The sequence below is a fragment of the Mustela lutreola genome, chromosome X (genome assembly GCF_030435805.1).
Source record: "Mustela lutreola isolate mMusLut2 chromosome X, mMusLut2.pri, whole genome shotgun sequence".
Classification (NCBI taxonomy): Eukaryota; Metazoa; Chordata; class Mammalia; order Carnivora; family Mustelidae; genus Mustela; species Mustela lutreola.
This window is the reverse complement of record NC_081308.1, coordinates 17,583,533-17,610,165: the sequence shown is the minus strand read 5'-3', so window position 1 is coordinate 17,610,165 and position 26,633 is coordinate 17,583,533. Positions and strand designations below refer to the sequence as shown.

Genomic DNA, 26,633 nt, shown 5'->3' with positions numbered 1-26,633 from the left:
ACTAACTAGAGTGATGATGTGTTTTTGTGTCATACTGGAGATGACTCAGGTACTCAGCACAGGCCTACAGTACGGCAATGTCTATGAGCTGTAACAGTTAAAGTGAAATGCAGTCCTACTTAAACAATGCAGTTGAGTTTCATGGAAAAATATTTTACACCATTTCAATTTTAAAATAAAACTTAAAAGATTTCCTGAACTCACCTTAAGAAAAGCTAAGAAGGGGCTCCTGCGTGGCTCAGTCGGTTAAGCATCTGCCTTCAGCTCAGGTCATGATCCCAGGGTCCTGGGATCGAGCCCCATGTCAGGCTCTGTGCTCAGCAAAGAGCCTGCTTCTCCCTCTCCCTCTGCATGCAGCTCCCTTGCTTGTGCTCTCTCTTTCTCTGGCAAATGAGCAAGTAAAATCTTAAAAAAAAAAAAAAAAAGAAAAAGAAAAAGAAATATTGCCATGTGTAACAGCATGGATGGATCTAGAGGGTATAATTCTAAGTCAGTCAGAGAAAGCCAACATATAATTTCACTCATATGTGGAATTTAAAAACAAAACAAATGAACAAAGAGAAAAAGAGACAAATCCAAACCAAAACGAAACCAACCAACCAACAAAACCCCAGACTGTTGGCTACAAAAAACGAACTGGTGGTTGCCAGAGGAGAGGTGGGCGGGTGGGTGGGGGGGAATACATAAAGGGGATTAAGAGGACACTCTCTGTGATGGTCCCTGAGAAATAGAGAGAACTGTCGAATCATATTGTACACCTGTAACTAATATAACACTGTACGGTAATTATATTTGAATAAAAATAAGTAAATAAATCATTTATGGTGAGAGGCATACGTATGATATCAAAAAAGAAAAGAAAAGAAAAAAGCCAAAAAACCAAACCCAAAAAACTTGAGGTTCTCAGTCCCACTAGCCTTCTCTTTTTTTTTTTTTTTTTTGAATTTTTAAATTTTTTTACTAACATATAATGTATTATTAGCCCCAGGGGTACAGGTCTGTGAATCGCCAGGTTTACACACTTCATAGCACTCACCATAGCGCATACCCTCCCCAAGGTCCGTCACCCCACCACTGCTCCCTCTTCCCCCGTGCGCAACCCTCAGTTTGTTTTGTGAGGTTGTCTCTTATGGTTTGTCTCCCTCCCGATCCCATCTTGTTTCATTTATTCCTTTCCTACCCCCCAAACCCCCCACATTGCCTCTCAACTTCCTCATATCAGGGAGATCATACGCACGCTAGCCTTTCAAGTACTCAGTACACGTGGCTAGTGGCTGCCATACTGCCTAGGGCAGATCCAGAGAAATGTAACCTTAACCTAATGACTACTATTGGCTGGAGCTGAGACATCATGAAGTTACATATATGCCTGTTGACTTGTAGAAAATATTGATAAGACGGGGTGCCTGGGTGGCTCAGTCAGTTAAGTGGCTGCTTTCGGCGGCTCAGGTCATGATGCCAGGGTCCTGGGATCGAGTCCCACATCGGGCTCCCTGTTCAGCGGGGAGCCTGCTTCTCCACTGCCTCTGTGGGTTTTTTGCACTAATCCTTCCATGTGCCCAAACTGTGAATAAACTGAATGACAATGCCTTGTACATACAACAACAAATGCAGCGCATATTTCTATCAGTCCCTGTCCCCTCCCAAATTTTATTACTCACTGTTTATGTTTCTCTCTTGCCCGCTAGCCTACGAGCCCTTGGAGCAGGGGCTCTGTTTTATTAACCTCTGCGGTTCAATGCCTAGGATACTTCCCAGCATAGAGCAGGAGACTGGGCAGGCTGTCACCTGTGAGGAATGAGGACAAGAATGAGAACGCCCATGTATTCACTTCCGCGTGCACGCACACAGCCCCTACTATGTGCCAACCTAGGCACCAGGGATAAAGCCATGAACGCTTGCAAGTTTGGAATACAAAAGGACCATGATTTAAGCGCTTGGATATGATCAGACAATGGATTTCAAAGCAGAAATCAAAAGACATAACCAAGAAGGCAACATAGACCAGACTAGCTTTACAAAGTGGGACCTTCGTCCCATCTAGGAATCAACTGCATCGCTCTGAAAGTGAGAAGTAGTGTCCTTAATAGACTTCTTCCTCAGTGGGCGTCCCATCCGAACACCTTATGAAAAGCCTGAAAGAAAAGGACAGCTCTTTGCTTCGTTTCTTTCTCCCAATCTCGTGATTCGGGATCAGAATCACAAGTTGGCAAACCTACACAGAGTTTGTAGCATTCTGTTTCAAGCACAGACTCTGTTGAACTACAAATAGAATTAAGTGTTTTCATCACAGTTGGACTTCCACCTTCTCTGCAAGCCGTGGAGTCCACCTGCTGGGTAATCAGTCAAAGGCACTCGCTTTCTCTCTGTATTCCTATGGCATCAAGGCCACTATTTCCACAGAGAAAAATCTAACTCTGAAGTAGGGTCCTTTTATCGCAGTTATGGTGCTCTTACGTTCACGTAGCAAGATGAGACACCCCAGGGATAACTTATTAATTATAATGGAGTGATCTGGGAGATGCGACCTGAACCAAATGATCCAACTTTTCGACATGGATAACAGGACAAACTGACATCATGTGTCTCATGGTGTGATGCTGTGGTCTCTGGTTATCCACTGTTGCGACATAAACCATTCCAGAATTTAGTGGCTTAAAATAACAATTCAGGGGAATCTTCAAATCAAATACAAACAAATGAACAGAAGCATTTTTTTTTAAAGATTTTATTTATTTATTTGACAGAGAGAGATCACAAGTAGGCAGAGAGGCAGGCAGAGAGAGAGAGAGAGGGAAGCAGGCTCCCTGCTGAGCAAAGAGCCCGATGCGGGACTCGATCCCAGGACCCTGAGATCATGACCTGAGCCGAAGGCAATGGCTTAACCCATTGAGCCACCCAGGCGCCCGAACAGAAGCATTTTTCAAACGCATAACATAGTCCCATCGGGGAAGGGGTCATTAATCCAAGTAATTCTGATATTCAGAATTTGGACTACATGCTCTCAAGCTAAAAAGAACTCCAGACAAATATTGAACTCTAGTAAGAAGATCCTTTTAGCACAGGTATGAGATCACAATTCTGAAACTACTTTCTATGCATTCTAGAATTAATCGAGTAAGTCAATATATTGTGAATGGTGGGATCCTGATTTTCATTGTTGGAGAAGGTAGAAACCATTATGGAAAAGGGGAGGAACAGACTGAACATTGCTGTGTTGGATTGGAACCAAAGGTATCAGTTTTTGTGGGTTTTTTTTAAAGATTTTATTTATTTATTTATTTGACAGGCAGAGATTACAAATAGGCAGAGAGGCAGGCAGAGAGGCAGGCAGAGAGAGAGGAGGAAGCAGGCTCCCTGCTGAGCAGAGAGCCCGATGCGATGCAGGGCTTGATCCCAGGACCCTGGGATCATGACCCAAGCCAAAGGCAGAGGCTTTAACCCACTGAGCCACCCAGGTGCCCCAAAGATATCAGTTTTAATATGTAGAGATAGCTAGATATAGAAATGGTACAGATACATGTATGTATTCAACACATATGTGTGTACATGTGTGTATACACACACATATGTATATATACATCTATTTCCCAGCTCTGTCTGCTGCTTAAGGGCTCTTATTCTGGTTATTTTTAATTCGACTTTAAAAAAATACATTTTCAGGGCACCTGGGTGGCTCAGTAGGTCAAGGTGCCTGCTTTGGGCTCAGGTCATGATTCCAGGGTCCTGGGATTGAGTCTTGCATTGGACTCCTTGCTCAACAGGAGGTCTGCTGCTTCTTCTGCCCCTCCCCGACTAGCTCTCTCGTGTGTGCTTTCTCTCCCTCAAATAAATAAAATATTTAAAAATAAATAAAAACAAACTTTGTAAGGCGTGGAGTAAAAAACGTTTTAAAAAAACATTTTGGGGCCTCCTGGGTGGCTCAGTGGGTTAAGCCTCTGCCTTCAGCTCAGGTCATGATCTCAGGGTCCTGAGATCAAGCCCCACATCAGGCCCTCTGCTCAGTGGGGTGCCTGCCTCCTCCTCTCTCTCTGCCTGCCTCTCCGCCTACTTGTGATCTCTGTCAAATAAATAAATAAAATCTTAAAAAAAAAAACATTTTGAAACCAAATAATTGACTTAATGTAGCAAAACAACTTATTGATTTATGATAACTCCTTTATCATGTATTAGATTATTAAATGTACTAGTGTATACGTCTTGAATACATAATTCTTTTATTCTTATGCCATTCCACTCATGTGCTATATGTCGACTCACCTAATTACACCTCTGAAATTTTGGACATTTGAACGATAATAATAACAACAATAAAATAATATTTTAAAAGAAGTGTTCAAAAATGCCCTGTTAAACAAAAGAATGTCTAGCCTTGAACTGAACTATTGCCATCCAGAGATCCTGAGCCGCTGTATCTTTCAAGCCTCTTTGAGTACTAGCAACAGCAAGAAATATATTTTTGCCTTGGAACTTATCACACACATATTTATTTACTTGTGGTTTTTTCATTCATTCATTTAAATGTGGACTCATATATTCTTACCTTATTCAATAAAATATAACCCTTAATGTTATTTATGTTTATGCTCAAACTGTTTCAGTGTTTTGACCTGTATTCTGTGACCTAGTAACATGTCCGCACCATTTCTCGAGCATCCCTTCTTTGATGGCACAAGATGATCCAGGCTTATCCTATCCTAAGTTGGCCATTTCTCCGAGGATCCCTGGTTCCTTTTATTTTATTTTTTAAAAGATGTTATTTATTTGACAGAGAGGGAGACAGCGAGAGAGGGAACACAAGCAGGGGGAGTGGGAGAGAGAGAAGCAGGATCCTGCTGAGCAGGGCTCAAACCCAGGACCTGAGCCAAAGGCAGACACTTTACGACTGAGTCACCCAGGCACCCCCAAAAATAGACTCTTAAATACAGAGAACAAACTGGTGGCTGCCAGAGGGGAGAGGGGTAGAGGGAATTGGTAAAATAGATAAAGGGGATTAAGAGGTACAAACTCTCGGTTATAAAAAAAAAATAAGTCATGGAAATGAAAAGTACAGCATGGGGAATATAGTCAACAATATTATAATAACGCTGTTTGGTGACAGATGGTGACCACACTTACTGTGGCGAGCAATGAGCCATGTGTAGAATTGTTGAGTCATTATGCCATACACATGAAACTAATGTAACATTATATTTTAATTATACTTCAATTTTTTAAAAAGCTGAAGTTGTTTGAGGGCAACTTCCCTTTTCCAGGTGTTTATTTTTAACCCAAGTTCCTTAAAGGAGTTATGCTGAGTTGAGAGAGGCCAACGGCATAGACTCTACCAATGGTTTCCTTTTTAAAAAAATTGTATTTATTTATTTTTAAAGATAGTTTTATTTATTTATTTGACAGAGAGACAGCAAGCACAAGCAGGGGGAGCCGCAGAAGGAGAGGGGAAGCAGGCTCCCCGCTGAGCTGGCAGCCTAACATGGGGGTCAATCCCAGGACCCTGGGATCATGACCTGAGCTGAAGGCAGAGGCTTAAATGACTGAGCCACCCAGGTGCCCTAAGTGTTTTTATTTTTTTAGCTTTTATTTATGTATTTGAGAGAGAGAGGGCACAAGGTGGGGGAGGGGCAGAGGGAGAAGCAGACTCCCCTGCTGAGCAGGGAGCCCTGCCCAACATGAGGCTCCATCCCAGGACCCTGAGATCATGACCCATGGTTTTCTTTGAATTAATTTTATTTGAGCTCATTGAGCGTATTTCAGATAAAAGATTCCTCATCTTAAAATGAAGAGATTGGACTGACCCAGGGGTTATTAACCTGAGGTTTGGCAGATCAGTGACTTTTAAAGAAAAACATCTGCTTTTCCTTTTCAATGAACCCTACCAAAAGTGTTTCCTTCAGTTGCAAATATAAGTATCAAACCGCAATCCCGCTAGCAGGAACTGTGACTTGTCACTAGTAGAAATCACAAGTACTTTCATATCACATGACTGTTCTTGCAGATATCTTAAAATATCATTTATGATCAATATTACATCAAAATCATGGTAGTTATTAGATTGCTGTTAGATCTTGTATTTAGTGGATTAAATAAAGATCTACATATATCACATATTTATACATTTTTATACTTCAGTAACCATATTTTCAATGCAATTGGTTTCCTTTGTATCCCTATGTAAGATGTTTTATGCATCCAAAAACATTGTTCTGGGGCACCTGGCTGGCTCAGTCAGTGGAGCATGGCAACTCTTGATCTTGGAGTTCTAAGTCTGAGCTCCACACTGGGTATAGAGATTACTTAAAAATAAAATCTTTTAAAAAATAAAAATAAAAACCAGACATTATTCTGAGAAGCCAGACTGAAAGGGCCCCTGGCTGGGTCAAAAAATATTTAGAGCCCTTGAACAGGACACTCTGGTTTTTGATGTCCACATTGGTATGTACACAGGATCTCTATCTGTCTCTCTGGGAACACTGCCCATAATTTAGATAATTATCTCTGTGACAAGGTTACACTGACATTTTGATCATTCCATATCTGACTTCAAATACAAGCTAGTCCCCAAGCCAAAACATCAAAACCTTTAAACTCAACCTTCCATACAAACCCTTCTCTTCAATTATTCTCTAACACTTTCACAGCAAAATGTGGGAAAAACAGAACGAGAAATGGAACCAAAAAACCCATGTCTTATTTTTAGTTCTGCTCTCCGATCCTGGGAAAGTCATGTAATTTTTCTGAACCTCATCTATAAACACATTTAGATCATCTTTAAAATCTGTAAGTTCCCAAGGCAACTGGGTGGTTCAGTTGGTTAAGCATCTCCCTTCAGCTCTGGTCATGATCCCAGGGTCACAGGATGAAGCCCCACACATAACCCTAACCCTGCTCAGTGGGGAGTCTGCTTCTCCCTCTTCCTCTGCCCCTCTCCCCCATCCCCCAGCTCACCCTCTTTCTCTCACTCTCTGTCTCTTTCAAATAAATAAACAAAAGCTTTAAAAAAATAAAATCTCTAAGTTTCTTTTCAGTTGTAAAATTTTATACTTCTGAAATTGTCTGATTTTCTGCTAGGTGTGTTCTTTGGCATTCAGTTCTTAGTATTCTATCTTTAATTAATTCATTCACTTATCAGTTATTGATGGGACTAATTAAGCAACTAAACCAGAGGGTCCTGGAAACATTTTCTGATGAGCCATATTTAAGCTGAGTTTTGAAGACTAAGTATGAGCCCATTAAGCAAGGACAAGACAAGAACTTTCTAGGCAGAGAACACTGCCAAGGCCCAGTGTGCTTAGTGCCCACAGTGCACTGAAGGGCTTTACAGGGGGTCAAAGGGTACCAGATCTGTACAGTATCTTTCTTATAAGCCTGGCCTCCTTGGCTTATAGGAAATGGGAGAAAGTGTACGAACAGGTGAAGTGACATGGTCAAGTTTGTGTTTTGGGTAAACAGCCTTGAGAGCAATGAGAAGTAAAGGGGAAACTGAAATCAGAAAGATCAGTTAGAAAGGAGGATCCTGCAATATTTGAGGTAAGAGATAATGGAGACTCAAATCAAGGCGCTGGCAATGAGAAAGAATAGTCAAATGAGTAAAAAGAATGGAAATAAATGATCTCATGAGAAACTGGATGTGATGATGAAGGAAGAATCTAGGGTGACCCTAGCTTCTAGTGAGAACACCTGAGTGAAGAGTGGTATTAAGGAAGCAAATATTCACCAGAATAGGGAAAACCAGAAGAAAAGGCTCTCTGGGGAAGAAAGCTAGGCTTTGAAATGTTGAGTTTGAGAAGCCTATTAGACCTCCAGAGAGAAAAATTCTGGCCAGCCCTTGGAAATGAGAGCATGGAATTCTGGAGAAAGATACTCCTGGAGATGTAGAATTATTTTTTGTTCCTGGAGATAAAGAATTATAAAAATCACATGAGGTAGCTGAAGCCATTCAATTAGCTCCTCCCTGCCCCCTACCAATAGCACCACCCATCCGGCCCCTCTGCAGAGCCTCACCTCACCAAACCCAGTCCTGAGTCCTGAGCTTGCTATTACGGTTTGCAACAGTTGCTTCCTCCTCTTTCTCACCTTTCCCATTGACCGTTGCTACTCGGTAACACATCTCTGTGTTCTTTAGGATACAAGCAAAATCACTGTAGCAAAGGAACCCCAAAGTACAACAGCTGATACATGACAGGAACTTCTTTCTTTCTTATGTAACAGTTCAGGGCCCACAGGCCAGCTCTGTTACATTAAGGATACACAGGAACCTAGACTGATGGTCAGCTCTTGGTTCTCAGCATCCCACTTAGGACTCAAGGAATCGTTCCAATCCTTGTCATTTCAACTGGGGCAGCAGGGGGTGGTGGCGGTGAGAATCCAGGCAAGAAGCTTCATCTTTTTTAAAGATTTTTTAAAAATTTATTATTTATTATTATTGTTGTTGTTATTATTATTTATTTGACATAGAGAGATCACAAGTAGGCAGAGAGGCAGGCAGAGAGAGAGAGGGAAGCAGGTTCCCCGCTGAACAGAGAGCCCGATGTAGGGCTCCATGCGGGGATCGATCCGAGGACCCTGAGACCATGACCTGAGCTGAAGGCAGAGGCTTAACCCACGGAGCCACCCAGGCGCCCCTTTTCAAAAAAATTTTTTAAGTAACCTCTATGCCTAATGTGAGGCTCAAATTCACAACCAGGAGAGTAGAGTACTCTACCAACTGAACCAGCTAGGTACTCCAGGAAAACTTCATCTTTATTAAAGATAAATACACATGACTTCTGCTCACATCCCATTGGTCCAAACTCAGTCATGTGACCACACCTACCTTCATGGGAGACTGGGAAATGTAGTATCTTGCCGGGTAGCCAGATGGTAAGCTCACACTCAGAGAGGCCCTGATACTAAAATGTAGAAAGCAAAAATGGATACAGGGAACAATTAGCGAACTGACATTTCCAAAGCCCTGGCTATCTAAATATTCATGCACACCCTTATTTACACACATAGAATGCATTCATCTCTCCCCTAAAGAGATAGCCCAAAGTATAATCCATTCATTGAATGTAAAATAAAGTTTAGCATCTCTGGGTAGTGTTTGGTCCTCTCCATCAGGTCTAGCACCAGCAGTATATCTAACAGAATGTAATTCCTCCACCATTACTCAACTCTCAGTATATAATGTGGAGTGGGAACAGGTTAGCTACAGTGAGAATTCCTGTTTTGTAAGGGGAAGAGTGGAAAGCATTTAGCAGTCACAGGTTCATAGCAATGATATATTGTGTTGAACAAGAAAGGCAGATTCCCTGTCTTGGAGTAAAGGAAGTCCTTGTGTCAGACCTTGGTGATGCATTCTGGGAGGAATGTCTTGAACCTTGTCCTCTCTGGAGTTTAGCTTTGTCCTTGTTCATTATTCTACATGGTCATAACTACATGGGCTGTGGAGAGGATCCTGTTCTTTCTGTCTGTTGGTTTACTTGTTAATAAGAAAGTTGTATTAAAAACTCCCACTATGGGATGCCTGGGTGGCTCAGTTGGTTAAGCGGCTGCCTTGGCTCAGATCATGATCCCAGCATGCTGGGATCAAGTCCCACATCAGGCTCCTTGCTCGGTGGGGAGCCTGCTTCTCCCTCTGCCTCTGCCTGCCAATCTTTGTCTGCCTGTGCTCCCTCAGCTCTCTCTCTTTCTAACAAAGACAAAACAAAACAAAACTCCCCCTATAACTAAGAACTGTCTTCTTCTTGTTGTTGTTTTATCAATTTTTATTTAATGTATTTTAAAGCCATGATATTACCTACATAGAAATGTAAAATTGTTCTATCTTCCTGGTAAATTGAATCTTTTCTTAAGAAAGGAGTTGCTCTGGGGCTCCTGGGTGGCTCCGTTGGTTAAGCGTCTGCCTTCAGCCCAAGTCCTGCTCCGCGAGGAGTCTGCTTCCCCCTCTCCTCTCCGCTCTTGCTCTCTCTCACCGTCTCTCTCTCTCAAATAAAGTCTTAAATAAATAAATAAAAATGTTTAAAAAAAAAGAAATTACTTGCTTTATTTCTAATAATGCCTTTTGCTTTGAAGTCTATTTTGTGTGATATTAATATAGGTAAACCTTTTCATTAGTCATTGTGGGGAAAATGTTTCTACCTCTCTATATCATTATGTTTTAAATATAGCTATTTATTTATTTATTTAAGATTTTATTTATTTATTTGACAGACAGAGATCACAAGTAGGCAGAGAGGCAGGCAGAGAGAGAGGAGGAAGCAGGCTCCCTGCTGAGCAGAGAGCCAGATGCAGGGCTCGATCCCACGACGCTGGGATCATGACCTGAGACAAAGGCAGAGGCTTTAACCACTGAGTCACTCAGGAGCCCCTAAATATAGCTCTTTAAACACATAGTTGGATTTTGTTTGTTTGTTTTTCATCTCACAATCTTTGTTTTCTCTCTGGAAAACTTCTTCCACTTACAGTCAATGTAATTGCTGGTATAATTGTATTCAAATCTACCATCTTCTTATGCACGACTCTTCTTCTGTCCTGTGTTCTGTTTTCTTTCCTTCCTTGCCTTCTTTTGGATTGATGATTTTTATCATTAAATTTTAAAGTCTCGTGTAGTTTAGGTATCATGTACTCTTTTGGTGGCTATCCTAGTTACAACATGCACACTTCACTTATAAATATCAAATGCAAACTGCTATTTTTCCTCCCCTCTAAATGTGAGAAATAAAGATTTAACCTCCTCTTAACCTTTTAGGCTATCATTGGCAGGCATTTTAAATATCTATTTCCACTGGACATCATAACAACTGTTTCACATAGTCAATGATCATTTAAATTTACCCAGTATATGGAGTTCCTCGGAGTCTGTTTTGCTGTTAATTTTTTCCTGGTGGTTGTGGCTTATGGTTTTCCATCTCCTATTAAGGCTTAGTTATCTTTAATTGTGTGGTAGAAAAATAGTTTATAGAAAAAGTGGATGCCCAGGTTGATGTTTCCTTCTAGACAAAATAGTCATTTGCTTTTTTCCAGGATCACTTTAGTTCACGATCAAGATTTGAGATTTTTTTTAAGCAAGCCACTTCCAGTTCACCTTTCCTTCTGGGGGAATGTGTGCGTGTGGAATGGGAAATGGTTTACCAGGTCTCCACCCTTGTCAGGTTGTGATCTGACTTTTGTTCTGCTCATCCCATAAAGGTTGATAAAAAGACAGCTTACCCTTTCAATTGTCTCTTCAGGATCGGCTAATGTCCATAAGGTGAACACGTCCAAAAATGACCAGGCTCACTCCTCTGGACTTCCATCCTGGTCAGGGTCTCACCCTAGGAATTTGTCAATATTTTGTTAGTGTTTTTATGCTTCTAAAAATATTGTCAGTAAATTATGTTCAGCAGGAAGGATGATCTGAATTAGCTAGTGTGCCATTATTGAAATTGGACGTGTGACTTCCTTAGAGTTTTAGAACAATGTTTCTTCAGATGGGAGTCCATGGACCATGTGTATCAAAATCACATTATATGCATTAAAAAACTGGGATTCCAGAGCTGCCATCTCAGACTTCATTCAGAACCTACTGTCCTAAACCCAGAAGTCTGCCTTTTGGGTAAGTTCTCGAGCTCTATTTCTTAAGACTTTAAGTTTGAGAAATTTTGCCCCAGAGCACAGTAATGGACATTCAAGGAATTTGACTTGTTTTTTGTTTGTTTAAGGGTCATGTAGGTCAGAAGAAAGCCAAATAAATGCCCCAGTCAGAATTTGGTCAATGTTGAAATCTCCCATCTCCTCACCTTTTGAGAAAAATCCTCCTTAAGACAAGATGATCTCTAAGAAGAACTCTAAAGAACCAAGACCTTAATCTAGAGCCAAAGTCCAATCCCATCACACTCCCCTTTCTCAGGAGTAGCATTTGTTTCGATCAGTCATGGATGGCAGATACTTTAGCGTGCTTATTAGTCACTAATGAAAGGTTTGAGAAAGAACCTAAGTTACCCTACAGATATCTTGACCCCAAATCTACTATTTTGTAAATAATTGTAAATATTTGTAAATTGTAAATAATAGTTCATAATTGTAAATCCAATTATGAACTAGCCTCAAAAAGCAAAAAAAACAAAAAACTCCCAAACCTAACCCCCAAATGGTTTTTTTTGAGACTAGTTCATAATTAGATGTCAATTACAAAGTGAAAATATTAAGATTTTCCCCCCAATATTATTGTTTGCCAAAATGATTTAACACCATATTGGCCTTCAACTTTATTTTGAACTTTACTGGTCCAAGAACTCTGTAGATCTTTAAATCACTGTCTTACAGCTCCTCAAGCCACTCTAGAGTCCAGTATTTTTAGCCTGCCTGCTAAAGTTTCTGCAAATAGCAGGCAAATCTGCATTCCACCCTGTCAGGAACATGATTAATTATCTATTAGGATCAGCCAACAAAAATCTATGTTCCTGCATTTCTGTCACACACTTACTTAAATTTCTTAGCTTTGGTCATGCCTTTAAGTTAGAGAGCTTTCAAAAACGTTTGTCTTTGCTTTCTTGCAAGACTAAAAGAAAAACAAAAGAAAAACAAAACAAAACAACCAAACAAAACCCACTGCCAAGCAGTTGGCGACCAACATTTAAAGATTTCTCGTTGCTGCACCAATGTGTGGTCTTAGATTTCTTCAACTTTTAAAGGAAAAGCTTTGCGTGCATTCTTGTGTTTTCCACAGCTGAATAACCTTAATATGGAAACGTGCTCATGTTACACACACCATAGACATCAAGAGAAACTTTTAGAAAATTTGAGCTTTTTAATCAGATGATCTTGTGCTCTACTCAGAAAATGAAATTCCATGGGGGAAACTGCTACTCAGAGTAGGCTTTGTTCTTTTATAATATTCATTTTCTTTCATTGCTTTCTAACCAAGAGGATACTTCACCAACCATTCGAATAGGGAGGATGGTATTACAAATGAGCCGTTATGGAATTTTTAAAAATCAGGTCTGTTTTGGAAACTACTATCAGTTGAAGAGTGGTTGATACGTGAACTGTGCTAAATTCCTTAAAGTTAAGCCAACTCTGAATATGCTTGACTGAGGAAATAATATTTGTCACTTCAGTAAACGAATAGGCTAGCATACATTACATGGGCTATAGTAACCTACGTAACATATGATTGAAAAATAATCACATGTCCTTATGGTTTCCTTTAACCAGATTAATCTGCTTTGGTAATGGAATCACTTATGCATAATTAAATATATCTAGATTATGATTCTAAGGAAAGGGTAATTTGTACCTAAAAAGATATCTCTAAAACCTGCAGGTTTGGAGCAACTTCACAATTTTAGGTTTTTAAAAATACCTCTTCACGTGTACCTCTAAGGCAGAAAACTGGCCTTGCTTTAAATAAATCACATCTCTTATTTCTATAGGCTCTTTATAAATCCATTCATGGCCCTTTATTTCATCAGCTCCCACTGTACTGGGTTTATAACCCTTAAGGTGAGTGGGATGTATGCAACATTTCATTATGTGAGGAAAAGTTACCTAACATTGGAACCAAAGGAAAAAAATGACTGCTTGTCCTTTGAACATTGGACTAAAGCTTTATTTCAAGGCCTTTATCTAACAGCCCCACTCAAGGAATATTTAGTTCTTGAGAGGAATGCACTGCTGCTTGGTTAAAGCTCAGACATGTTAACTTGTAGATTTTTGTCCAGGAGCGATACAAAAGATTTCTGTGCAGAGGTTCTGGATTTATTGTCCTATTTTGCTTCTAATTTAGTAAACTAATTTCAGCATGCTTTTCCTTTAGGAACATATACATCTGTCTTTTGAATTCTCCTTTGTACCATATTTACCATTCTCCCGCTTCTCTCATTAATGCATAAAACCTGTGACATGTATTCATTCTATATTTTCATTAGGGTCATGTTTTTGAACGTTATACTTTGTCTCTATGAAGAAAAAGAGATGGTGTTTACAATACACCCAAGGAAATGAATCTCCTTTCTTTAGTTCATGCAATTTCACCTGTCTCCCTGGGGGACATGTTTTATAGGTACCAAACCAATGCATTTTGATTGCCCCCCCCCTTAAATCCCAGGTCCTGCTAGCCTTCTGACAGAGTCATCAACTTTACTGTCCCAGGGAAGGAAGGATGGACAGGTGCTCTCATAAGAGAGAGGCCCTTCACCTCTTTTTAATAAGACAATGTACAGAAAACTCGGGCTTTTGGGGGAAAGGGCTTTCTAAATGACAAAGCTTTCTTTTAAATACATAGGGTCTGTGTGCACAATAGAAGGGAGACCCCCCCCCCCAGGCTGTAAAGAATGAGGGGAAAAGCAACTGTGGATCAGTTACAGGGAAACGGGGTTGGGGGGGAGTGGAGTTCGGGAGGAAGGTCACAAGACATAATTATCCCGATCTCCTCCTTCCAGGCTGAAGTCCTGGGGCAGGAAGTAGGTTAGCCAGGCTCCTGGGAAAGCAGAAGACAGAAGTGGGGCCATCTGGATTCTGCTTTTCTTTGGGAGGATTAACATATGCCCTTTGCCTCTTTGAGGTCACGACAGCCATACCCCTCGCTCAGACACCTGAGTGTCTTCTTGGAGAGGAGTAGAGGGAGAGAGGAAATCTGAAGGACTGAGTTCTTCACTGAGTCATCCAAGTAGAGACTCTTTACCTACAAAGACATTTTACAGGATTGAATTCAGGTAAATAAATTAGACTTGATCTTCTTCCTCCTACCAGTGTCCACACAGAATACAAGAGCTTGTAAGGTCGATGAGGGCAAACTTACCGAAATAAGAAAGCTACATTTTTAGCCCAACTAGGTATATCATGAATAAATTTGAAAGGTTGTGTCAAGGAGGAAAAATTTCTTCTGCCCTTCAAGGTCCTTCCAACTGGACCAAGAGTCAAACTGACATGAGAAAGATTAACAGGAATAAATCAAATTTAATTTCATGAGTATGGGGAATCCACAGACAAGGCCGATAGTAAAGGAACAAGAGCCTTAAATGAGCTCAGGAGCCCGGTAGGGGTCTGGATACAAAGGGGAGAAAACCATTAGCAGAAAGATGAGAGGTGTTTGGAAAACAAAGTTGCTCTATTATTTGGTGAAGTCTCTTGGGTAGAGAGGAATCTTTGTAAATAGCTCTCTTCCTGGGACCAACAAGCAGTTGAGGGAGAGGTAGAGAGTTTTTCTTGAATGTGGTGGGTTCTGATTGCTTTTGACTCAAACTAACATTAATGCCAAAGTGGCCCATCTTGGGACATAATTCCTTGGCCCTAGTTTCCTCCTCTGAAACTTCTCCTAAGTTTTACATAGAAAATTTAATCAGGTAGATCATTCTGTCTTGTTGAACCAGCCCCTGCAATAAGTTAGTCCATTTAAACTCATTTCAGGAGGCAGTGATGCAATTGTGTTCTCAAAGTTAGGCCTATGGTTCAAGCAATCAGGTTTTAAAGTTTTATTTATTCACTCGACAGACAGAGACCACAAGTAGGCAGAGATCGCAGAGAGAGAGGGGGAAGCAGACTCGCCGCTGAGCAGAGAGCCCGATGCGGGGCTCGATGCGGGGCTTGATTCCAGGACCCTGAGACCATGACCTGAGCCGAAGGCAGAGGCTTAACCCACTGAGCCACCCAGGCGCCCCCAAGCAATCAGGTTTTAAATAAGAGGCATTTCTATGGAAACAAAAGAAAAAGAATGGTTAATGGTTGGATCAAATTATAAACCAGTTTCTGAGTTCTGAGGCTAGCCAGCCAGTTGAGATTTCTGGATGCCAAGCTTAAATCATCTTTGGAGAGCGTGACAGCAGGCAGTGTCAGTCTGATAGATTTTCTTGGTTTGTAGTTCAAATGTTTGTGGTGATTTTTTTTTTCAAGGGGAGGTTTATTTAACATTATTTCTATTAGAATTACATATTTCTGGAAACCTAATTTCTTTTTTAAGTAAGCCCTATGCCCAATGCAGGGCTTGAACTCATGACCCTGACATCAAGAGTCACACACTCTAGTGAAAGCCAGCCAGATGCTCGTGTTAATCTTTTTTGAATGGCCCAAAGAGCAGTAGACATGTAGATTGCCTACATGTGAGCTACTGAGGCTCAGTCAGGTAAGTGTCTGTCTCCCTTCAGCTCAGGTCATGATTCCATCCTGGGATCATGCCCCGTGTGGACTCTCTGTTCATCAGGGGGTCTGCTTCTCCCTCTCCCTCTGCCCTTCCCCCCAACCCCACCTCACATGCGCCCTCTCTCTCTTTCTCACTTTCAAATAAACAAATAAAATCTTTTTTAAAAATGGGAAATATAGAGAAGACATAGCTATTTAGAATGCTCATAGAGCTTTGGTAACATCGCAGGTTTTTAGACTGAGGAACATTCTCCCAAAATATGAAATGGCACACACTTTTGGTTGTCTACCAAAAACCTATTCCTCTCTCTCTTTTACCTTCTGGAAGGGTCTGCATCCTACAATAGAGGATAGTAATGCCAGATACTCTCTTTCCCACTCTCCTTGCAGGTAGCCAGGCCATGTGGACCAGGTTTGGTCAGTGAGGCCTTCAGCAGCACTCTCTTTAGATGCTTCTAGAAGGATTTTCCATCCTGATGAAAGCAGGATATTCAAGGAGAGCTTTCTTTCCCACTCTTCCTTCCTGTCATTTCATAGGCTATAGGAGCTGTGGAACCATATTGCAGCCATTAAGCACTAGACAAAAGTGCATGGGTCATTAACAATACTGTTTAGCTTGGGATGACTGTCTACCTCTAAACTTCTTGTTAGGTAAGACAATGAAACTTCCTGTTATACTGCCACTTTTAGTTGGATATTCTTATTCATAGGCAAACGCATCTTAACTGATTCAAGATTTTAAACATAATCCAGAGAAATCTATTTTATACCAAATATTTACCAATTTTCCCTCAGATATTGGGAAGGCATGTTACTGAACATAAGCATATGAGAAAGTCCTTTCAACATTGGGATAAAGGGAGGCTCCCAGCACAGAGCCCTGAGGGTTGACCTGGTAACATGTCAAGTTTTATGGTGTCAGAAATAATTGTTCATAATGTCCAAGAAAAGACATACTATCACAGTGAAAATATATGTTAGAAAAATTTTTTGGCTAAATTTATTGGCACAATTATTAGAATATAATTCAAAAATAATTGGTTTAAACTTTAAGAGCAAAGATATGACTGCTAATCTTAATTATTTGAGATTCTTCTTAAGGATTTAATTCAAATGTGTCATTTATTCTGATTGTAACAGGAATTTTGAATTGTCCTATTTGAAATGCCATATGAATTCTCAAGATTGAAAGTAGAATTCATAAACAAAGCAGCTTTGAAATTGTTTCTGAAATGTCTTAGAAAACCCAGATGGGGCGCCTGGGTGACTCAGTGGTTAAGCGGCTGCCTTTGGATCGGGTCATGATCCCAGGGTTCTGGGAGTGAGCCCTGCATCAGGCTCCCCGCTCAGTGGGAAGCCTGTTCTCCCTCTTCCACTCCCCCTGCTTGGGTGTCCCTCTCTCACAGTGTCTCTCTCCGTCAAATAATTAATTAAAATCTTAAAAAAAGAAAACCCAGATATCTGACCTGGTATTTTACCTAATGAAACAGAAAAGGCCATTTGCTAAAAAAATTGTTATTCATAACATTATGAATTACATTATAGATAATTATATTATGAATTACATTGTTTTTAACCAGCATTTTGCTAGAAAACTTTCTTCATTAAAATTTTAGATTTGGGGTGCCGGGGTGGCTCAGTCAGTTAAGCATCTGCCTTTGTCTCTGGTCATTATCCGAGGGTCCTGGGATCAAGCCCCACGTTGGGCTCCCTGCTCAACCCTTCCCTCTGTTCCTTTTCCTTGCTGTGTTCATTCTTTCTCAAAAAAATAAATAAAACCCTTAAAAATGTTTAGATTTACTGTAATTTATTTGGAACACACATATTCTACTTACAGATTTGGAACACTTAGCAACTGACTCCCATTTTCCATTTGCTTTGACAAGGCATATAATTTTTCTAAAATGTATTAGATCAAGTTGAAAAAGTGAAATTAATATGAAAATATCTATTAAAGGATGTTAGTATCCAAGCTGTCCACCTTTTCCATCTGTCATTCATCTAGATGTAACCAGAGTTTATTAAATATACCATATGTACCACAACCAGGATAATTCTGTCCCCCAGGGAACATCTGGCAATGTCTAGAGACACTTTTGATTGTCACTACTGGGAAGGGGGCAGGGTGCTGCTGGCATCTGGGGGCCAGAGGCCAGGGATGCTGGTAAGCATCCCACAATATACAGGTCAGCTCCCCAAAAGAAAGAATGATCCTGACCCAAAATGTTAATAGGGTTGAGAAACTCTGGCCTACACCAAGCATTTTGATGTTTAAAATGCTTAAAAGGGCTGCCTGGCTGGCTCAGTCAATAGAGCCTGTGATTCTTGACCTTGGGGTCATGAGTCAAGCCCCATGTAGGGAGTAGAGTTTACTTAAAAAACTAAGTAAGGGGTGCCTGGGTGGCTTAGTCAGATAAGCATCTGACTCTTGATTTCAGCTCAGGTCATAATCTCAGGGTTGTGGGATCCAGCCCTGTGTTGAGCTCTGGACTCAGTGGGGAGTCTAAGATTCTCTCTCTCCCTCTCCCTCTGCTCCTCCCCTGCTCTCTCTCTAAAATAAATAAAGATAAAAATCTTTAATGAATAAAATTAAAAATTAAATAAAATATAACACAAAATGGCTCTTGATAAGGGAAAAATAGATTATTATCATTTTAAAGTCATCTTAAGAGACTGTCAGGGGAAACCTTGATTCTTACACACTGCAAAATATTAGGTTGAAGTCTAGCTTGTATTATGTATGTATGTATGCATTATTACTATTATTATTATTATTATTTTGAGTGTTTTTTCAAGTAATCTCTCCACTGAATGTGGGGCTCAAACTCATGACCCCAAGATCAAGACTCAGATGCTCTACTGACTGAGTCAGCGAGGGCCCCTGTATTACTTGTTTTGTAGGAGAAATTCCTTCTTTTGATGTGATAATATTTTCTTTCATGTAAAGATGGAACTTAGATGGAGCCTTCCTTCCTGGAATTCCATCTTTGAAAAAAAACCTGTTGTTTTTCTAGTCCGTCTGGAGGTGAACCTGAATGTTACTAACATTGCAAAGATTTCTCACCAAGGCATGAAACTATAGATGTGAATTTAGTGTAAATTATACAACTATAGGAAAGTCAATTTAAAAACTTTTTTAAAAAAGATTTTTATTTATTTATTTGCAGAGAGAGAGCACAAGTAGGCAGAGTGGCAGGTAGAGGGAGAGGGAGAAGCGGCTCTCCACTAAGCCGGGAGCCTGATGTGGGGCTGGATTCAGGACCCTGGGATCATAACTCATGACCCAGTTTGAACTCATGATCAAACTGAAGGCAGCTGCTTAATTGACTGAGCCACCTGGGCACCCCTAAAAACTTTCTTTGTGTCTCAGTATTTCCCTGTCCATAGAATAGATACCCACTTTGCTTATACAGATAATGTGGTAACATTTTATTTGGAAAGAAAGTCACAATCCAAATCTAAGATCTGATATAAGAGAGCAGGTCAAGAACACCAAGTCCATGTTAACCTTCCTGGTGTTTGTAATTTATATGTCTTTTTAAAAAAGATTTATATATTTATTTGAGAGAGAGCGAGAGCGTGAGCATACACACATGTGAGTTGAGGGGAGGAGCAGAGGGAAGAGAGAGAGAAAGAATCCGCAAGCAGATTCTCTGCTGAGCGGGGAGCCTGAGGTGGGGCTCGATGCCAGGACCCCGAGATCATAACTTGAGCTGAAAACCAGAAGTCAGACATTTAATTGACTGAGCGACCCAGCAGCCCCTAAACATCTTTTCTTTTTAATTGAGAGATGGCATACATTTCTTATGTCTGTGAAAGTTTAAACTGCAACACAGAGAAGGAAATTTGCTTTCTTTTTTTTTTTAAGGTTTATTTATTTATTTCAGAGAGATTCAGAGAGAGACAGAGAAAGAGAAAGCAGGGAAAAGGGCAGAGCGAGAGGAAGAGGGAGAAGCAGACTCCCTGCTGAGTGTGTAGCCTGATGTGGGGCTCAATCCCACCACCCTGAGATCATGACGTAAGCCAAACTGACTGAGCCACCCAGGCACCCCAGGAAAGTTCTTTTCTTTTCTTCTTTTTTAAAAAGATTTTATTTATTTACTTGAGAGAGAGGGAAAGCAAGAGAGATCACAGCGGGAGAAGGAGAAGTAGAATTGCTTCTGAGTGGAGAGCCTGATGTGGGAATCGATCCTAGGACTCTGGAATCATGATCTCAGCTGAAGCAGTTGCTTAACCAGCTGAGCCACCCAGGCACCCCAAATTTATTTTGTTTTTAAAGATCTCTAAGGAAAGTTGTTCTGTAGCTCATCCGGTTGTTCTAATATCTAACCTATGTAAGATATGACACATTACAATGTAGACTGATATAACTAGTTTGGAAAGCAGTTTGACAATATTTATCAACTAACCTCAGAAACTTCCAGGGTGCCTGAGTGGCTCAGTAGGTTAGGCACTAACTATTGATCTCAGCTCAGGTCTTGATCTCAGGGCCCTGAGCTCAGGCCCTGCATTAGGCTCCACACTGGGCATGGAGCTTACAGAGAGAGAGAGAGAAAGAGAGAAGAAAAGAAATATCCATGGCCTTTGAGGCAGTAATTCCTTTTCTGAGAATTTACCCTGAAGTGTCATCCTAAATATACACTAGCCTTTCTATAAAGAGATATTCCTAAAAGTGTGTTTTACCCCAGTGAAAAAGTAGAAAATATCTAACTGTACCACAACTAAAATAGTAGATTAAATTGACTAACTTGACTCAGCTTTACGTCCACATAACAATATTAAAAATTGGGGACCTGTCTGGCTCTTAATCTCTGGGTCGTGGGTTGAAGCTCTACGTTAGGTACTGAGATTACTAAAAGAAATAAGCTTAAAAATTGTTTTACAGAACACATGTGATAACATGGGGAAGTATTTTCATTAAAAATAATACAGGATATGAAACATCATTTGCTGCATGACTATAACAGCATAAGAAAATAAATCATTTGAACCCACCAAGGACTCAAAAAAAAAAAAAAAAAAAAGAAAAGAAAAGAAAAGAGAAAAGAAAGAAAGAAAGAAATCAAGCAAAATCCTATAAACTCATATAATCAAAACTGTTTACCCAGAAATTCCCTTTCTAAGAGATTATCTTAGGGACATGATTGGTATAAGAAAATTAATCACTAAGCAAAAAAGTTTAAATGACTTTAATGGTTTTTTAGTAAAAAAGTAGAAACAACTCAAATGTTCTATCTGTGTGGATACACTGTACATTTACTATTAAATTTGACTTTCTTCTACTGATCTGTCTCATGTCACTTTGACATGAGCTAGAGGGTCTTTTTAAAAAAGATTTATTGGGGCACCTGGGTAGTTCAGTGGGTTAAGGCCTCTGCTTTCGTCTCGGGTCATGATCTTGGGGTCCTAGGATCGGGCCCCGCATCAGGCTCCTGTTCAGTGGGGAGCCTGCTTCCCCCTCTCTCTGCCTGCCTTTCTGCCTACTTGTGATCTCTGTCTGTCAAATAAATAAATAAAATCTTAAAAAAAATAAAAAAATAAAAATATAAAAAATATTTATTTATTCACTTGAGAGAGAGACCATGAGCAAGCAGGGTAGGGGCGGGTAGAGGGAGAGAGACTCTCAAGTGGACTCAATGCTGTGTGTGGAGCCAGGTGCTGGGCTGGATCTCACAACCATGAGATCACGACCTGAGCCAAAATCAAGAGTAGGGTGCTTCATCAACTGCATCACCTAGGCACCTCCCAGCTAGAGGGTCTTGAAAGACAGAGGAAATTCCTCCTCGCCAACAGCTGATGCAATCTGGAGGAAACTTGCATTCGCTGAGCACCTGTCACCCTGAGAGACCCTTGGGACATCTGACATTCAGCCAGTAGCAGGTAAGATTTCTTACCACGTACGTCTCCTAGAATTGCTGTCTGGGGAGGCAAATGGAACCAGAGTGGTGAGAGGCCTTTTTCTCTCTAAGTTTAGATTAGCAGGAGAAAATACTTATGGAACCAGTTCCTTGCGCTAGGTTACTCTTTGGCTATATTTGGTAGAGTACTCTTTGGTCCCTGATCCATTTCTTCCCAGAGATGGTTTTTGTTTCCCTTTGTCTTGTCTTCAGTGTCCCTTAATGCCCGCTTGAGGTAAAGGCTGTTGCTAAGGAACGTGTTGGAAGCCGAAGCTGCAAAATTTTAAGTGTTTTAAGTCAAACACTTAAAAACTGTTAGAGTGTTTACCACCTCAAGAAGATTCCAGTAAGTTGTCACAGAACAGGTTAGATCAACACTATGTCACCCCTGAACCTCAAGAAAACACCCATGCAATGAGATATACTGTAAAACAACACATAATTCCTAACCTCACTGCACTTCCCTCCTAAGTATTAGTGTGGCTGTGGCTCCAAGAGACCCAAAGCCTAGCCAAGGCTGTTAATGTGCATGTAAGAGATTTGTCCTTTCCCTCTTGTCCTCTGTGTGTGTGTGTGTGTTTAAAGATTTATTTGTTTATTTGAGAGGGAGAGGGAGCATGAGTGGGAGACGGAGAGAGGGAAAGAATGCCAAGCAGACTCCCTGCTGAGTGTGGAGCCCAACATGGGCTGAACATAGGCTTGGATCCCATGACCCTGGGATCGTGACCTGAGCTGAAATCAAGAGTCAGATGCTTAACCAACTGAGTCACTCAGGTGCCCAGTCACGTGTTCTATGTCTAAGAGTATAGCCGGGGCACAGGAGTGCAAAAGCACCTGGCTCCGGGGCTCCCAAACAGAACAAACAGGTTTGGCCACTTGCCACTGAAAATCCAAAGGCAGAGAAGGGAGTGGTGGTGAAACAAGAATGGAATTTATTTCAGTGAGGCCAACACCAAGAAGACAGTGGATTAGCATCTCAGAGACTATCACCAAAGTGCTAAAAATACTTCCAGGTTTACATCAGGAAAATGTGGGGCAAAGGTGGTCCGTACCTGCAGGCGGGCAGTGAAGGTCAAGTGGATCATTGTCCTGTAAGTCAAGCACGGGCAGGGTCTTGCTGGCTCAGGACAGTCCTTCTTGCTTGAAGTAGTTTTGGTTCCCAACAGGAGTGCTTTGCCCACAAGGTCTTTTGCCTGAGTTAAGAGATAAAACAGGAAAGAAGAACTTAATCAATTAGAAAGTTTGAGGTCAAATGGAGGTAGTTTAAGTCCTCTTTTAAGAGCCTTGCTTTGTGAGCAGTGAGAATATTCTCTTGGTCTCCACCATTCAGAGGGTGCACTTTCTTGAGTGCAGTGGGTGGCCAGTCAAATACACGGAGATCCAAGGCTCGCTCTCTCTGTCCGGCCGTGGGAAGTTTGTCATAAGAGGTTCCCGCCCAGAGGAAACCCTGTCATCTCAACCTTCCTTGCTTGTCAGTGCTGGAAAGTCCCATTCCAGTAACACCTGCCCCATGTCACAGATGACCAGGTCTCTAACTGAAGGCATCTCACGATTTTGTGAGGACCAGAGACTGTTTCCCCTACAGCATCCTTCCCTCATATGCAAGAAAGGCCTTTGCTTTCTCAGATGAATTCTAGAAGTTAACTTTTGAATCACGGATGCTGTGTCATCTAACCCCTCTTTGGATGCCTTGTATCTCCAGTTAAACTGTTAAGGCTTATTGGTTTATTAATACATCCTACTCATCAATGGCTGAAGGATGGAGCCTTTAAATTGGTTATATTAAAAACATTTTTTAGGGGTGCCTAGGTGGCTCAGTTGTCAAGCGTCTGCCTTTAGCTTAGGTCATGATTCCAGGGTCCTGGGATGGAGCCCCCTGCTCAGCAGGAAGCCTGCCTCTCCCTCTCCCACTCCCCCTGCTTGTGTTACCTCTCTCGCTGTCTCTCTCTGTCAAATAAATAAAATCTTAAAAAAAAAAGAACATTTTTTTAATAGACAGCTCTCAACTGTCTTATTATTATAGTGGCTAGCCTTAGGGATCTCCTTGACAAGATGAAACAACAGAAATTAGACTTATGACTTAAAAATAAATGTCTAGGGGCACCTGGGTGGCTCAGTCCGTTAAGCAGCTGCCTTCGGCTCAGGTTATCATCCCAGGGTCCTGGGCTCAAGCCCCGAATCGGGCTCCCTGCTCAGCAGGGAGCCTGCCTCTCCCTCTCCCTCTGCCTGCTGCTCTACCTGTGCTCTCTCTCTAGCTCTCTCAAATAAATAAATAAAATCTTTTTTAAAAAATAGAAAAAAATAAATCCACATCCAAAGTAAATTCCCCCTTTTTTTTTTAAGATTTTATTTATTTATTTGACAGAGATCACAAGTAGTCAGTAAGAGAGAGAGAGAGAGAGAGAGAGGAAGCAGGCCCCCCACAGAGCAGAGAGCCCAATGAGGGGCTCAATCCCAGGACCCTGGGATCATGACCCAAGCTGCAGGCAGAGGCTTTAATCCACTGAGCCACCCAGGTGCCCTGTAAAGGCCCCTTCTTAAAACCCAGCTTCACCTGCCTGTTGTAACTTCCCTTTCCCTACAAGACTTACGGGGAGCACTCCAGCCTAATCCATAGGCTCAAAGTATACAGGTTGGGTTCCTGGGTGGCTCAGTTGTTAAGCATCTACCTTTGGCCCCGGGTCACGATCCCAGCGTCCTGGGATCCAGCCCTGCATTGGCCTCCCCTTTCCGCTGGAAGCCTGCTTCTCCCTCTCCTACTTCCCCTGCTTGTGTTCCCTCTCTCGCTGTGTTTCTCTCTGTCAAATAAATAAATAGTCTTTTAAAAAAGTATATAGGTTGTTCATGTAAATATTATATGATTTTTGTCCCCTTAGTGCCTGTGGTTCTGGGTCACACTGCTTCGAAGAATGAAGAGGTAGACCAGATGCAGAGTGGTGGGCAGCAAAGCAACGTTTGTTGAACAAGAGTATAAAGCAACCGGAGAAGTGGGCCCAAAAGGGTTGCCCTCAGAGTTTCTAAGGTTAAGGATTTTTATGAATTCTTTTGCAGAACTTTCTCTCTCTTTTTTAAGATCTTATTTATTTATTTGACAGAGAGAGATCACAAGTAGGCAGAGAGGCAGGCAGAGAGCGAGGGGGAAGCAGGCGCCTGCTGGGCAGAGAGCCCAATGCTCGATCCCAGGACCCTGAGGTCATGACCTGAGCCGAAGGCAGAGGCTTAACCCACTGAGCCACCCAGGTGCTCCTTGCAGAACTTTCTTAAGCAATCAGGGCTTTGGCCACATATCTGTCTACCTATTAGGTTAATGTCTCTGAGCTGATGGTCCTTTTTGCTCACATCTGGAGGCTTATGTCTTAATTGCCTCTTGCCTGTAATAGAGACAAATGCTTTGTGGTTAATTGCCTTATTTTAGGACGTTTTGCTGAAGTCATTTCTGCAAAAGCTGCAAAGCAGAATGCTAGTGTGGTCCTGTCTAAGCTGTAAAATGAGATGTTAGTGTTTTATCTTAGCTGTCCTGACTCCATATTTTCTTGCTGGGGACTCTGGCCCTGACTACCTACCTGTCCAACTAACTCCCAACAGTATTGCTAAAATTAACTTGTAAAAGGGATGTATGTAGCCAGTTTGAAGGCAAGAGCTTGTAAGATTAGGCATATAAAACTCAGAATGACAAAAACTAACCCAAATGTTTTTCACTTTCACATAATCTGGGGAAGTATTCAATATGAATGCTAATTTAAGGTTGTTGATTAAATTAAAATACACATTTTTAGAGTTAACAGCATTAAATATAAAACTTATAGTCTGCCTGTATTCACTGAAAGTCAAATAAGTCTGTCATTTCTGCTGGAAAATTTGTCCAAAAAACCCCAGAGTAATGGTTGACTTTGTCCAATGGCTCATAAAGTTTTGTGGGTAATCTAAATGTAATTGTTAAGAACAAGTAGATTAAATAGATGTACAAAGGCTTATAAGTAAACTTGTAAGTAGTTTCAAAATCTTTGGTAACCTAAAACTTAAAAACTTTTGCTAAATAAATGATGAGTTAAGTTACATTTATTGAATACCTAAATCATTTCCAAATAAGACAAAATGATAAAGCATCAAGTACTAAACAGAAATTTATCTGTTTTTCTCTTATACAGAGAAACTAAAGATAAATACGGGTCTATTAGTAAACTTGGCTTTGTTTTATTGAAATATTATACTATGAAAAAGCACATTTCTGGAAATATTAAATGTATTCATAAATTTGCTAATGTAAAGAATAATTGTGTAGCAGATGGCTCAGAACTGCTTACCAGTTTTCACTAGAAACTAAGTTTTCAAAAAGTTATGATTTCTAATAAATGTAAATGAGACTACTGGAAATAATAAGGGGAATAACTCTGTATGCAAGGAAAATACGACATTTGTTTTTGATAACAAGTAGTATAGGGAATAGAAATGCATTTTTGTTGCGTTGAGGGAAAGAAAATGATTTTGTTCTAAAATGAGGCTGATCATTTAAAGTGGGAAAACTGGGGTGCCTGGGTGGCTCAGTGGGTTAAAGCATCTGCCTTTGGCTCAGGTCAACCCTAACCCAGGGTCCTGGGATCAAGCCCCGTATCGAGCTCTCTATTCTGCAGGAAGCCT

At 40.9% G+C, this 26,633-nt stretch overlaps 1 long non-coding RNA gene across 1 annotated transcript; it reads right to left on the bottom strand.

The window, feature by feature from the left end:
- Window positions 1–25,972, bottom strand: LOC131822072 (uncharacterized). The gene is made up of 5 exons (XR_009350085.1): window positions 23,048–25,972; window positions 11,191–11,294; window positions 8,813–8,888; window positions 1,662–1,788; window positions 1–405 (listed from the first exon to the last, which is right to left on the bottom strand). It is a non-coding gene; the product is annotated as an uncharacterized LOC131822072 (long non-coding RNA).
- Window positions 25,973–26,633: the final 661 nt, after the last annotated feature.